General features: G+C 43.6%; 1 long non-coding RNA gene across 1 annotated transcript; it reads left to right on the forward strand.

Moving 5' to 3' along the window:
- Positions 1-1,030: 1,030 nt before the first annotated feature.
- On the forward strand, positions 1,031-1,742 carry LOC104595219 (uncharacterized). The gene is made up of 2 exons (XR_734847.3): positions 1,031-1,420; positions 1,538-1,742. It is a non-coding gene; the product is annotated as an uncharacterized LOC104595219 (long non-coding RNA).
- Positions 1,743-12,334: the final 10,592 nt, after the last annotated feature.

Raw genomic sequence — 12,334 nt, forward strand, 5'->3', positions numbered from 1 at the left:
TGCATCCACCGGGATAGATCACAATTCAACCCGAGATTGGAAAGAATAGATGGACATGGAGGAGGATTATAGCTCGAATTGATACCCTATGCTAAAGGCGTTAGATTGGAATTTTCTATCTATACAAGGAATCCACCAGTTCAAAGATACTAATTCAATGATCTTTTGCAGTGAGTCTAACAACGTGGCTGTAGACCTTGGCGCGTATTTTACACTTATGGCCATGATCTTCTTTTGATTGTGACAGTTTCTGACACATGGGGCCAATCATAAGTGCCTGTTTGGCAGAGCTTTTTCACAATTTCACGTAGTGATTTTGATCTTACGACGTGGATCCCATTATAAAAAAATCGGAGTGTATTGTCCGATATGTATCGTATCGGGGGTTTCCGGATACATCTATATAGGGGGAGTTTCGGGTTTTGGTCTAATATAATGAATAATAAATCGACCTTAAACTGATCCTTTTGGACCTGTTTCAAAAAAAAATTAAAAATAGAAAAGCGACCAAAAACATATCGGCCTGTATCAATATTTTGACCCTTGCTATCGGTGAAAACCCATCAAGATTAAAATAGCTTCCACAAAATATATTGACTTTTTAGAGAGTTCGATGTGCTCCTCACACCAATCCTAGAGTATGTATCGGCAACATCTTCCATTATATGTTATTGTTTATGGGAAATGTTCCCAATACACGGTGCAATGTCACAGTGGAGTGGGTGTGAGGAGTGCTCAGTGAGGACCCTAATTAATTATATTCAAAACGACTCTAACCAATGTGCTCAGTGAGGATCCTACTTAATTATATTTAATAATAAATAATAATTAAAAAATGTGATTTAGTCTCCTAATAATGTTATTAAATTATCATTCAACATAATCCCGGTCAAAGACCGGGCTCTCATTCCACACATGCTTCCAAAAAGATTTTCTTATAAATAATAGTGAATGCCACGAGGCACTCGTCGGATGAGCCAAACCACCCAACGAGTCGGCGTTGGATCCTAGTCAACCAGCCGCCCTCGGCCCACCGAGTTTATATCAAAAGTAGCCAAGTTTTGACTGTGTTGCTTCAAACCCACTCACGGTCACGGGTACACTTCCTGGAAGCCCAAGCAAAAGCGGCCAAATCACCCCTCCCACCTTCCCTTCGCTCTCTATCTATATAGGCACGAGCAACTTCCCCTGTTCCACTTCCTCTCTTCAGAGTTAGACATCTCTGCTTGTCTCTCAGCCAATCCATTTGAACGTCTTCCTTCTGCTCTCATCTCCTTCATCTGTGATTGTTCGAAGATGAGTTCCATGAGATTCTACGCCCTCCCGATAGTGGGTTTCTTCGTGTTGGTGCTTTTGAATGTAGTTCAGGGACAGGGCATCTCTCCTTCTTCTGCGCCGGCTGGTGTTCCGGCAAACGACGGTAATTATTATTATTGTTATTATTTATCTCTGTCGCTTTCATTTTCTCATCTTCTTTAGTTATTGCAGTAGTGTATGATTGAAACTGAAGAATTGGGGTGTTTTCTATTGTATGCAGGCAAGGCAATTGATCAAGGGATTGGTTACATACTTCTGCTGCTAGCTCTTGTCATCACATATCTCATACATTAATCTTTTACCCAGAAACTTGATTTTATTCATTTAATTCTTCATGTATTTCTCGTGATATTCATCAGGAGTGATTCATCCATTTTTGTATATGTACCAGAGATTGGAATTTATTGGATTTGACTTTTGAGCTAGTTTCGTAACTCAACTCCCATATCCCTGTTTCAATTCGAATCCACCCAATGGAAAACAGAGACAATAATTCAGGGAAAAGGGAAGAGGTTTCAGATGCAGCAGTTCCGGCTCCTTGTCTATATTCTTTTCAATCTAATTTATCCAACGTGAAACTACTTTGATTCTAATAAAGCTCAATTTGAAAAAGAGTAAGCAGATTCTGTTTAACTAACCAGGCAATGCCAAAGTGCCTTGCTCACCAACCAGACAAAGTGACAGTGATTGACAGATTATTTCCAACTTTCCATCTTTCTTTCGCAAGGGACAATGGTTGTGTTTGGTACCATTGCTTTTATCTATTTAACCCTTTTGTGTTGATGAATACAAATTAATGAGAGACATCTTTTGTCATTAGGCTAGTAAACGGATCGAATTTGAATCGAATTAGGTTAGATTCGAATTTGAAATCGATTATGATGAGGGCAGATTTGGCCCTCCAGTGAAATTGCGACACGTGGCACCTCGTGACAACTAGGCAAGCACCCAGGCAACAACTTACCAAGTTGGTGTCCCTCCCGGGCACCGGTCTGGCTGGCCTGGCGCGACCTGCACGCGGCCCACGGGCGGCATGCGCGTGACTTGGCGCGGCCTGCGTGCGGCTTGCGCGACCTGGCCGGATCAGCCCGCCACAGGCGCCGACCTGGCAACCTGGCCCGGACACAGGCGCCGACCTGGCAATCTGGCCCGGACACAGGCACCGACCTGACAACCTGACCCGGACACAGGCGCCGACCTGACAACCTGACCTAGACACAGGCGCCGGCCTGGCAACCTGGCCCGGACACCAACCCGCCGACTGACACAGGCGCCGACCTGACAACCTGGCCCGGACACAGGCGCCGACCTGGCAACCTGGCCCGGACACCGACCCGCCGACAGACAGGCGTCGACCTGGCAACTTGGCCCGGACACCGACCCGCCGACAAACAGGCGCCGACCTGGCAACCTGGCCCGGACACCGACCCGCCGACTGTCAGGCGCCGGCCTAGCAACCTGGCCCGGACACCGACCAGCCGACTGACATAGGCGTCGACCTGACAACCTGGCCCAGGCGCCGACTTGAACACCTGGCACAAGCGCCAGCTTGACAACCTCAAGGAGTTCATCACCGTACCCTGGTTCTGACGGGATATGACGTCTTACCATTTGAAGGCTTTTCACCCACCTAACCCATGAGGGCACCATTATATAAGGACTCCGACCCCCAAAGCCAGAGGAGAGAAAAAAATATGGTAACCCCCGCTCTCTAGCTCTCTCATTTCTCTCCAAGCCCTCTGTAATCAGAATGCTAACTTAGGCATCGGAGAGTCCCCGCCGGGAAAATACCCCCGGGTCCTCTGATTCAGTTCCCGCAAGTCCCTCGGCTCCCGCCGTCTACAAAGGAGAGAAAATCACCTCACGCGGAGGGTAGTCGGGTTGCGCTGCACCAGGGAGCTCCACCATCCTTTGAGTTGCAAACCGCCTAGGAGCAAGTCAAGTGACGAGTTCTCCATCAGGCAGTTTGCCATCAGGTAGTTCGCCACCAGGCAGTTCGCCACCAGGGAGCACCACCAGGCAGTTCGCCACCAAGCAGTTCGCCCCCAGGCAGTTCGCCACCAGGTAGCTCGCCACCAGGAAGTTCGCCATCAAGCAGTTCGCCACCAGGGAGCACTGCCGGGCAGTTCGCCACCAGGCAATTCGCCCCAGGCAGTTCGCCACCAGGTAGCTCGCCACCAGGCAGTTCGCCACCAGGGAGCACTACCAGGCAGTTCGCCACCAGGGAGCACTGTCGGGCAGTTCGCCACCAGGTAGTTCGCCACCAGGGAGCACTACCAGGCAGTTCGCCACCGGGCAGTTCGCCACTAGGCAGTTCGCCCCTAGGTAGTTCGCCACCAGGGAGCATCACCAGGCAGTTCGTCACCAAGTAGTTCTCCCCCAGGGAGTTCGCCACCAAGTAGCTCATCACCAAGGCACGTCACCACCAGGTCAAACACGAGATACTTAGCCAAAAAATTTATACATCACAAAAAATGGTACGTGACCAAAAACGATTACATCAATTGGCACCGTCTGTGGGAAACGCTACGAAAAGCTAAGTTCTTATCCTACAAAAGCTAAGTTCTCATCTTACCAAAGCTAAGTCCTCACTTTTTTTGAAGCTATCACTTTATAGTTTACATTTTTTATGAACTCAAAAACTATGCAGGGGGCTAACAGACTAAGTAGCTCTACCAACCTTACTTTCGATTCAGATAATACCTCATCAGTCCTCTCCGCAAGGTCTCCCTACAAAGATGAGCTCTTCGTGGCTTCCGCGGAAGTTGACGGTCAACAGACTACATAGGCGCCCTTACCGGTCGAGCCTTCCAAGGCTCCCGTGTGAGCTGGCAACCTAAAGTTAGTAGTGCTGCCCCCGAAGGTCGAGCTCCTAGTAGCTTCTTGTAGGAGTGGGTGACCGGCATTACGAAGCTGATGCAGCACAATCATAGCTCGACACCTCACAGGCAAAGCCTACGGGCCACATTACTGCTTAAGACCCGGTCGCCTCTCCGGCACGGGCAAAGTCAAAAAAGAGTAGACTACGAGTCACTTCCAAAAGCCTACGGGCCACATTACTGCTTAAGACCTGGTCGCCTCTCCGGCACGGGCAAAAATAAAAAAAGAGTAGACTACGAGTCACTCCCAAAAGCCTACGGGCCACATTACTGCTTAAGACCCGGTCACCTCTCCAGCACGGGCAAAAATAAAAAAAGAGTAGACTACGAGTCGCTCCCAAAAGCCTACGGGCCACATTACTGCTTAAGACCCGATCGCCTCTCCGGCACGGGCAAAATCAAAAAAGAGTAGACTACGAGTCACTCCCAAAAGCCTACGGGCCACATTACTGCTTAAGACCTGGTCGCCTCTCCAGCACGGGCAAAAGTCAAAAAAGAGTAGACTACGAGTCACTCCCAAAGCCTACGGGCCACATTACTGCTTAAGGCCCGGTCGCCTCTCCGGCACGAGCAAAAGTCAAAAAAGAGTAGACTATGAGTCACTCCCAAAGCCTGCGGGCCACACTATTGCTAAATATCCAATCGCTTTCTCAGCAGGAACAAAATCAGCAAAAGTGAACTATAAGTTGCCCCAGAGCCTAAGGGCTACACTACTGAATTGGCGGAGACCCCCTCGTCTTACTAGCAGCTCGCCACATACAGGCAGCTCCCAAAGCCCAAGGAATTGGATAAAAAATTACTAGCTCGTCGACTTACGGGCCAAAAGAAATCTACTCCCTTCGCTGAGTTACTCTCAGCTCGGGAGTGGGGGGCAATTGATGAGGGCAGATTTGGCCCTCCAGTGAAATCGCGACACGTGGCACCTCGTGACAACTAGGCAAGCACCCAGGCAACAACTTACCAAGTTGGTGTCCCCCCCAGGCACCGGTCTGGCTGGCCTGGCGCGACCTGCACGCGGCCCACGGGCGGCTTGCACGCGGCCTGGCACGGCTTGCGCGCGACCTAGCGCGACCTGGCCGGATCAGCCTGCCACAGGTGCCGACCTGGCAACCTGGCCCGGACACAGGCGCCGACATAGCAATCTGTCCCGGACACAGGCGCCGACCTGACAACCTGACCCGGACACAGGCGCCGACCTGACAACCTGACCCGGACACAGGCGCCGGCTTGGCAACCTGGCCCGGACACCGACCCGCCGACTGACACAGGCGTCGACCTGACAACCTGGCCCGGACACAGGCGCCGACCTGGCAACCTGGCCCGGACACCGACCCGCCGACTGACATAGGCGTCGACCTGACAACCTGGCCCAGGCGCCGACCTGGCCTCCTGGCACAAGCGCCAGCCTGACAACCTCGAGGAGTTCATCACCGTACCCCGATTCTGACGGGATATGACGTCTTACCATTTGAAGGCTTTTCACCCACCTAACCCGCGAGGGCACCACTATATAAGGACTCCGACCCCCAAAGCCAGAGGAGAGAAAAAAATATGGTAACCCCCGCTCTCTAGCTCTCTCATTTCTCTCCAAGCCCTCTGTAATCAGAATGCTAACTTAGGCATCGGAGAGTCCCCGCCGGGAAAATACCCCCGGGTCCTCTAATTCAGTTCCCGCAGGTCCCTCAGCTCCCGCCGTCTACAAAGGAGAGAAAATCACCTCACGCGGAGGGTAGTCGGGTTGCGCTGCACCAGGGAGCTCCCCCATCCTCTGAGTTGCAGACCGCCTAGGAGCAAGTCAAGTGACGAGTTCGCCATCAGGCAGTTCGCCACCAGGGAGCACTACCAGGCAGTTCGCCACCAGGGAGCACCACCAGGCAGTTCGCCCCCAGGCAGTTCGCCACCAGGTAGCTTGCCACCAGGCAGTTCGCCACCAGGGAGCACTACCAGGCAGTTCGCCACCAGGCAATTCGCCATCAGGCAGTTCGCCACCAGGGAGCACTACCAGGCAGTTCGCCACCAGGCAGTTTGCCATCAGGCAGTTCGCCACCAGGGAGCATCACCAGGCAGTTCGTCACCAAGTAGTTCTCCCCCAAGGAGTTCGCCACCAAGTAGCTCATCACCAAGGCACGTCACCACCAGGTTAAACACGAGGTACTTAGCCAAAAAATTTATACATCAAAAAAAATGGTACGTGACCAAAAACGGTTACATCAGATTATAAATACTGATATTCGAATTCAATTCGATATCCAACGGATATTAAATACATTAATTCGAATTCGATTTCGATTATTAAATCGAATATTCGATTCGAGATTCGATTCGAATCCGACCGATTCACTTTTCGAATATGAATTCGAATATATTTGAATCTGATTAGATTGATTATTTTGCAATAGACAAATTTTGCAAGTTAGGGATTAGATTAATTCAAATCTGATTAGATTAATTCCAGTTTTATAATTAATACCCCACTTACACCCAGTATTGTATCATCTACCGGGCTTCATGCACTGCATTTGTAGACTTCAACTGTTATTTATCCCCTTATGAAGCATTATGTGTTTACTTTCAGCTCTTTCCAATTTGATAAAGAAGTACAAACATGATGCATCCTTGATCCTTCTAACCAATAGAAACAATTTCAAAGAAGCCATCATATGGATCAAGTATTAATCTGATGAACTTCTGATTGTTACCATTACCAATAAGAATAACATGAATATGAAAACTTTAAAAAGATAATACACTTGAGCTTAGTAACCACATATGGCATTAAGTTCCGAAATGGTGAACGAGGATAGAATAAAGAGGAACAGAGTATGCTTACATAACAAGGAAAACCAAAATACATAGAAAAGAGGTTACTAGCAATATCCGAACTCCAAACCAAAGGATAAAGTTTTTTTTTTTTTTCCAATTAAAAGTGAGACACTGAGATCTTCATTTTCAGATGGAGTTATGAGGAAATTTGTTATACTTCACATTCTTAACTTCATAAGCCTTCTTCTCCTTCCTTCACAAGAAAAAAAAAGAACACAGAAACATGAAAACCCGTGAGTATATGTGTGAACCTGCAAAGAAAGGAGGGAGAGCCCAAACACCATTTTGATTTTTTATATTTCTAGAAGCAGTCTCTCCCACATGAAAATTTTAAGGTATGCCTATTTCAAACATAAATAACCTCAATTGTACCAAACACAACCAATATCATTGAAACAATATTAGGACCACCCAGTAGCTTGTGTCGATACTCCGGAACCAGGACCGAATACAAGAAAGCACCCAAGGCCAAGTGTAGAGCTATTAATGGATCGGTGTGCTCGATAAAACCAAACCAATCAAACCGATTATGTTGGTTCTGTTGTTTATGCCCCCAACTAATAATTGGACCATACCAGTTCTTACATTTTTGAATTGATTTTATGGTTAATAATAAGTGAAAGTCTCCATTTTTTTTTCTAATTTTTGTTATATTTTGTGTCTAAAAGGTTAAATGTAATAGACTGTAAGGTAAGTTTGGTTAAAAATGCTAGATTTATCAACATATACAGTTTTTATCTACTGTCAGATTTTATTAAGGTTATACTACCAAAAAAAATAAGCTCTAAGTTATTGTTACGAATAATTAATTAATTATAGATGTCAAGTATAATCGGATCTAACTGTTAGTGAAAAAAAATATATAATTGGGTTTAATCGGATCAATCCTAATTATCCCGATAATAATTGGTTTGGTTCTTGGTCTACATTATAGAACTGATTAATTATAATTGGTTTGGGACTTACCCACCCTGTTCCCAACCATACTTTGACCCATTGACAGTTTTTTACAAGTTCAAATCAGCCCCTCACAAGATTGTTTTCCACAATGTTCTACAGTACATTCTTGTCGTGTATTGGGAACATCTCCGATGATGACATCATTATTTTTGGGATTATCACCGGGAGATGATCCCAGTAGACGACAAGAATGTATTGTGGAATGTTGTGGGGAACAATCTTCTGGGGGGCTGATTTGGTCATGCTTTTTACCAAAAAAAAGATCCATTGACTGAAGTCTGGATCTCCTGCCCACATTTACTATAATCACATATGGAGAACATCTCATCCCCTACATAGTATTATGCAGGGGAGATGTTCCCAATTCACGGGGGGTAGTGTATTGTGAGTAGGCCATGAGCAGGAGATCCGGAGTCCATTGACATATGGATCTAATTGATCAACTGGGGAAAAGATCAGCTTGAGCAGATAATCACAACCAATGTCCTACAGTCCTAGGACTCGGATGGGACTAAAAATCAGAATGCCCAAATGGGTTCCAGATTTACTAGTTAACTGTGTGTATGCTCATTCAGCTTGTAAAAAAAAGGGTAAATTACAAAGACCCCCCTGCACTACGGGTTTGTGACAAAGACCCCCATGTACTATGACCGTGAAACAAAGACCCATTCCGTTTTAATTTTACATTGAAATCCGTCATTGCAATATTTTTTAATCCCTACACTACCCTCGTAAGAAAAACACTGTTCACCTTCCCCAACCTCAGGATACAGGAACAAGCCGAACAGCAGTGACGGTTCCATGGTTCAGTATTGGGACTTGTGGGGCCCATCCCCTTATAATCAAATTCAAACCTCTCCCCGCCACCCAATCTTCGATCTCCTTAACGATAACCTCGCGATCGTCCGCTTCCTGTCCCAATTGCGGACGAGAACTGTCAAAACCAAATTTCAATAAGCAAACGCTAAGGAAAAAAAAAAAAAAGCTTTCAATAGATTCTTGGTTTATTCTTTCTCTTTGACAAATCCAAATCGGTCCCAATTGCGGGATCACCCAAAAAAAACATTGTACAGCACTTTGATTAAAACCCAGTTCTGGAGTATCAAATCCATCTAAGTTGCGGTAAACACAGGACCAAGATCACAAATCACAAGCAAGCATGGTTAAAAAAAGGAAAATTAGAGGAACAAAAAAAGAAATTAACCCACTTTATGCATATTCCTGCAAAATAATTAGTAAAATTTGGAAAGAACGGAGTTAATTCAATTGAAACTTGATAGAACCCATTAACCGAAAACTGTCGTGTTGCCAGTTTCAGAACCCACATGACCCGAAACATTAACAAGAAAGCCCAAAAACAAAGAAAAGTAAAGAGCAGCTTCCCTTTCTGACTTTTCTCATGGCGGACTCGTAGAACCACACAAGCGGTGTAGAGAGAAGACCAAGAAGAGTCTGATGAAAGGAGAGGAGAAAAAGGGAAAGGGGAAGAAGAGAGAGGGAGATAGAGAGAAATGTAAAAGAATCTAAGATAGAAGATTAAACAATATTGTAACGGCAGATTTTAACGAACGAAAAAAGGTCTTTGTCTCACAGTCATAGTACAAAAAGGATCTTTGCCGTAAAACAAAGTACACGGGGTGTCTTTATAATTTACCAACAAAACCACCATTTAACTGGGTCCAGAAAAACCACTGGTTACCGATTTTTATGGTATGACCGTCTGATTCGTGCCGAGTATTAAAAACACTGATCAAAGCTCTGTGATATAGAACTGCATTTAGCAGAAGCAAGAAGCTCCTTCTCCTTCTCCGAAGTATACTTCTGTAAAAAGCATTGATAAATGCTAGTTCAATAATAATATGCATCTAACCACAGGTGTAGCATGTATCATTAATGTCTTTCCTAAGTAATCTTTTCCTACCCCTTGAGAAGTTGAGACATTTCCTTTCCCCTCCTATTTCCAAAAAAAAAGGGAATTTAAACTCATTTGGTCAATGGGAAAAAAAAGAAGGAAAGCCTATAGCGATCCATTTAAACTCATTCATATTTCTTATGATGTTATGAATTTATTACAATGAACCCACCCTGTAGTTCATTTGGAGGTCGCAAAAGAATGCTATGACCACAGCCGCAGCGGATGTTCTCTCATCTCATGTTTAGTGACTCGATTTAACAAAGTCCTGTTCCAACTACATGAAACCTATTCCACCATATCATGCTATGTTGTATTACATCCATTCTTAACTTTTAGGTTCTCCAATTATTACTCACTACTTCAATCTTATATTTTTTATCAAGGTTTTAAAAATTAGTTTGGACACAGAACCGTTTTGACTATCGGTTCTCGGGTCAAACGGCCTAATTGTCCAATTTGAATGGATGACTCATTCTGATTAAAAAATAATTAAAATAAAAAAACAACCAAAAATAGTTGTCTGGGTCGAGGGGTTAGTGGTTCGACTGCTTAGATGTTGGATCAGCAGATCGTTAACCAAATCAAAAATTTTTGGCCCAAAAACGATTTTGGGGTGAAATGAAAACAGTTGCCTGACCGGTTCCTAGATCAAAAAGTCCAACTGTCTGATTCGGTCCAATTTTCAAAACCATGCTTTTCTGGCTGCTGCATTCTTTTAGACCCTTAACCAGTCAAAAGTGACACCTTATGATTTTATAGATAATCCTCTATTCATAATTGAACCATCTTATATGAGAAAGGATTAACTGAACTTGGTAGCTGTTTTATGGGCTGTGGGACCAATCATTTTGCTCCACACTAGCAATAAATGCAAGTGACATATCAAGTGATTGTAGGCCAAATGCACTTTATGGATGGTGTGGAGCAAATTGATTGATCCCACAGCTAATCTGCTCCTATATTAGCCCTATTTGATGATGATCTCTTTTTTTTATACCGTAACAGAAACAAAGTTATTCTAATGAGACTGGATCTATTCCTCACAGAAGGCACCTCATACGCACCCTACCATGCATTGGAAACATCTCCCGTACTTTTAAGTTATTATTCACGGGAGATGTTTCCAATGCACGGTAGATGTGCATGTGAAGTGCCCAAGTGTGAGGAGCAAATCCCGTCTATTCCAATTTCGTCCAACGAAACAGTTGAGATATTCCAATTCCAATTCTAGACCCCTATTCCTGTGAACCAAACGGGCCTTGGAATTGCATCAAATACCCAAATAATAGAGTTTATGAAAACTAAATCGTGAGATGAAGAAAAAAAGGTGCAACTTCAATTAGCTGGGCTAGGTCTAAGGCCATAAAACATTTAATATTTAAAGTCATAGGCCCAAAGCCTGGCCCGGCCCATAATCATCCATAGAACGGAACACCCACATTTACACAGGCAGGTTACCCACTGCGAAGACCTTCTGATTGAAATATTTTGCATTGCCATTAACATTTGCAGATTCTGCTTGAATGATAAGCGAAGTGTCACAATATTTCCTCTTTATTTATCAAATTTGAGATGAAAAAGATACCAACCCAACGTTCTCAGACATGGTCTCCGACTCTCCAGTTTACCCCCCACCCAAAATAAAGCATGGTCTTGAATAAACATCTGAATTCCATTCTTCTCAAACCATGAAATTCATAACAATTTGATACACGCAAAAGGGATTTTTTTTTTATTTAAAACAAATAAAATTCGTTTGTTGGGTTAGGTAGAGTAGAGGTGCTCATCAAAATTTTTTTTTAAAAAAAAATGAACCAAATTGAAAAATCCAGTTAGTCAAGCCAGTTGGTTCAGTTTCAATTAACCAATATGAAAACCAGCAATTAACCGAACCAGACTGATATATATTCCACATACATTATATTATATATAATGTGAATATATATAGTAATAAAAATTATTAATAAAAAAAAACAAGAAGAAAAGTCACATTATATTTTTTTCATAACCATAATGTACAAATATTATTAGTTATTACAATTTTAAAGAAAAACTGATTATATTATAATTATTTTAATCAATAATTATTAATAAAATATACAAAAACAGAATCTAGAGAGTTGATAATCACTTTTGTTACATTAAAAAATAATTTTATATATAATAAAGAAAAAATAAAATGTAATAATGAGTTGGTTAAGCATTATTTGTCTTTTACATTTTACTTCTCATAGAATTTTCTCTAGGGGTGTCCATAAAAAATCAAATAACCAAACCGAATCAAGAAAATCAAACCGAAAAATCTGGTTAACTGAACTGATTGGTTCAGTATTTTTGAAAAAACAAAGGACCCATTTGGTTTTTCGTAAACCTAGAAAAAAATCAGCAGTTAATCGAACCGACCGGTATATATATTTATATGTATATTATATATATTTAT

Source organism: Nelumbo nucifera, chromosome 2 (assembly GCF_055504915.1).
Source record: "Nelumbo nucifera cultivar China Antique chromosome 2, China Antique-T2T, whole genome shotgun sequence".
Classification (NCBI taxonomy): Eukaryota; Viridiplantae; Streptophyta; class Magnoliopsida; order Proteales; family Nelumbonaceae; genus Nelumbo; species Nelumbo nucifera.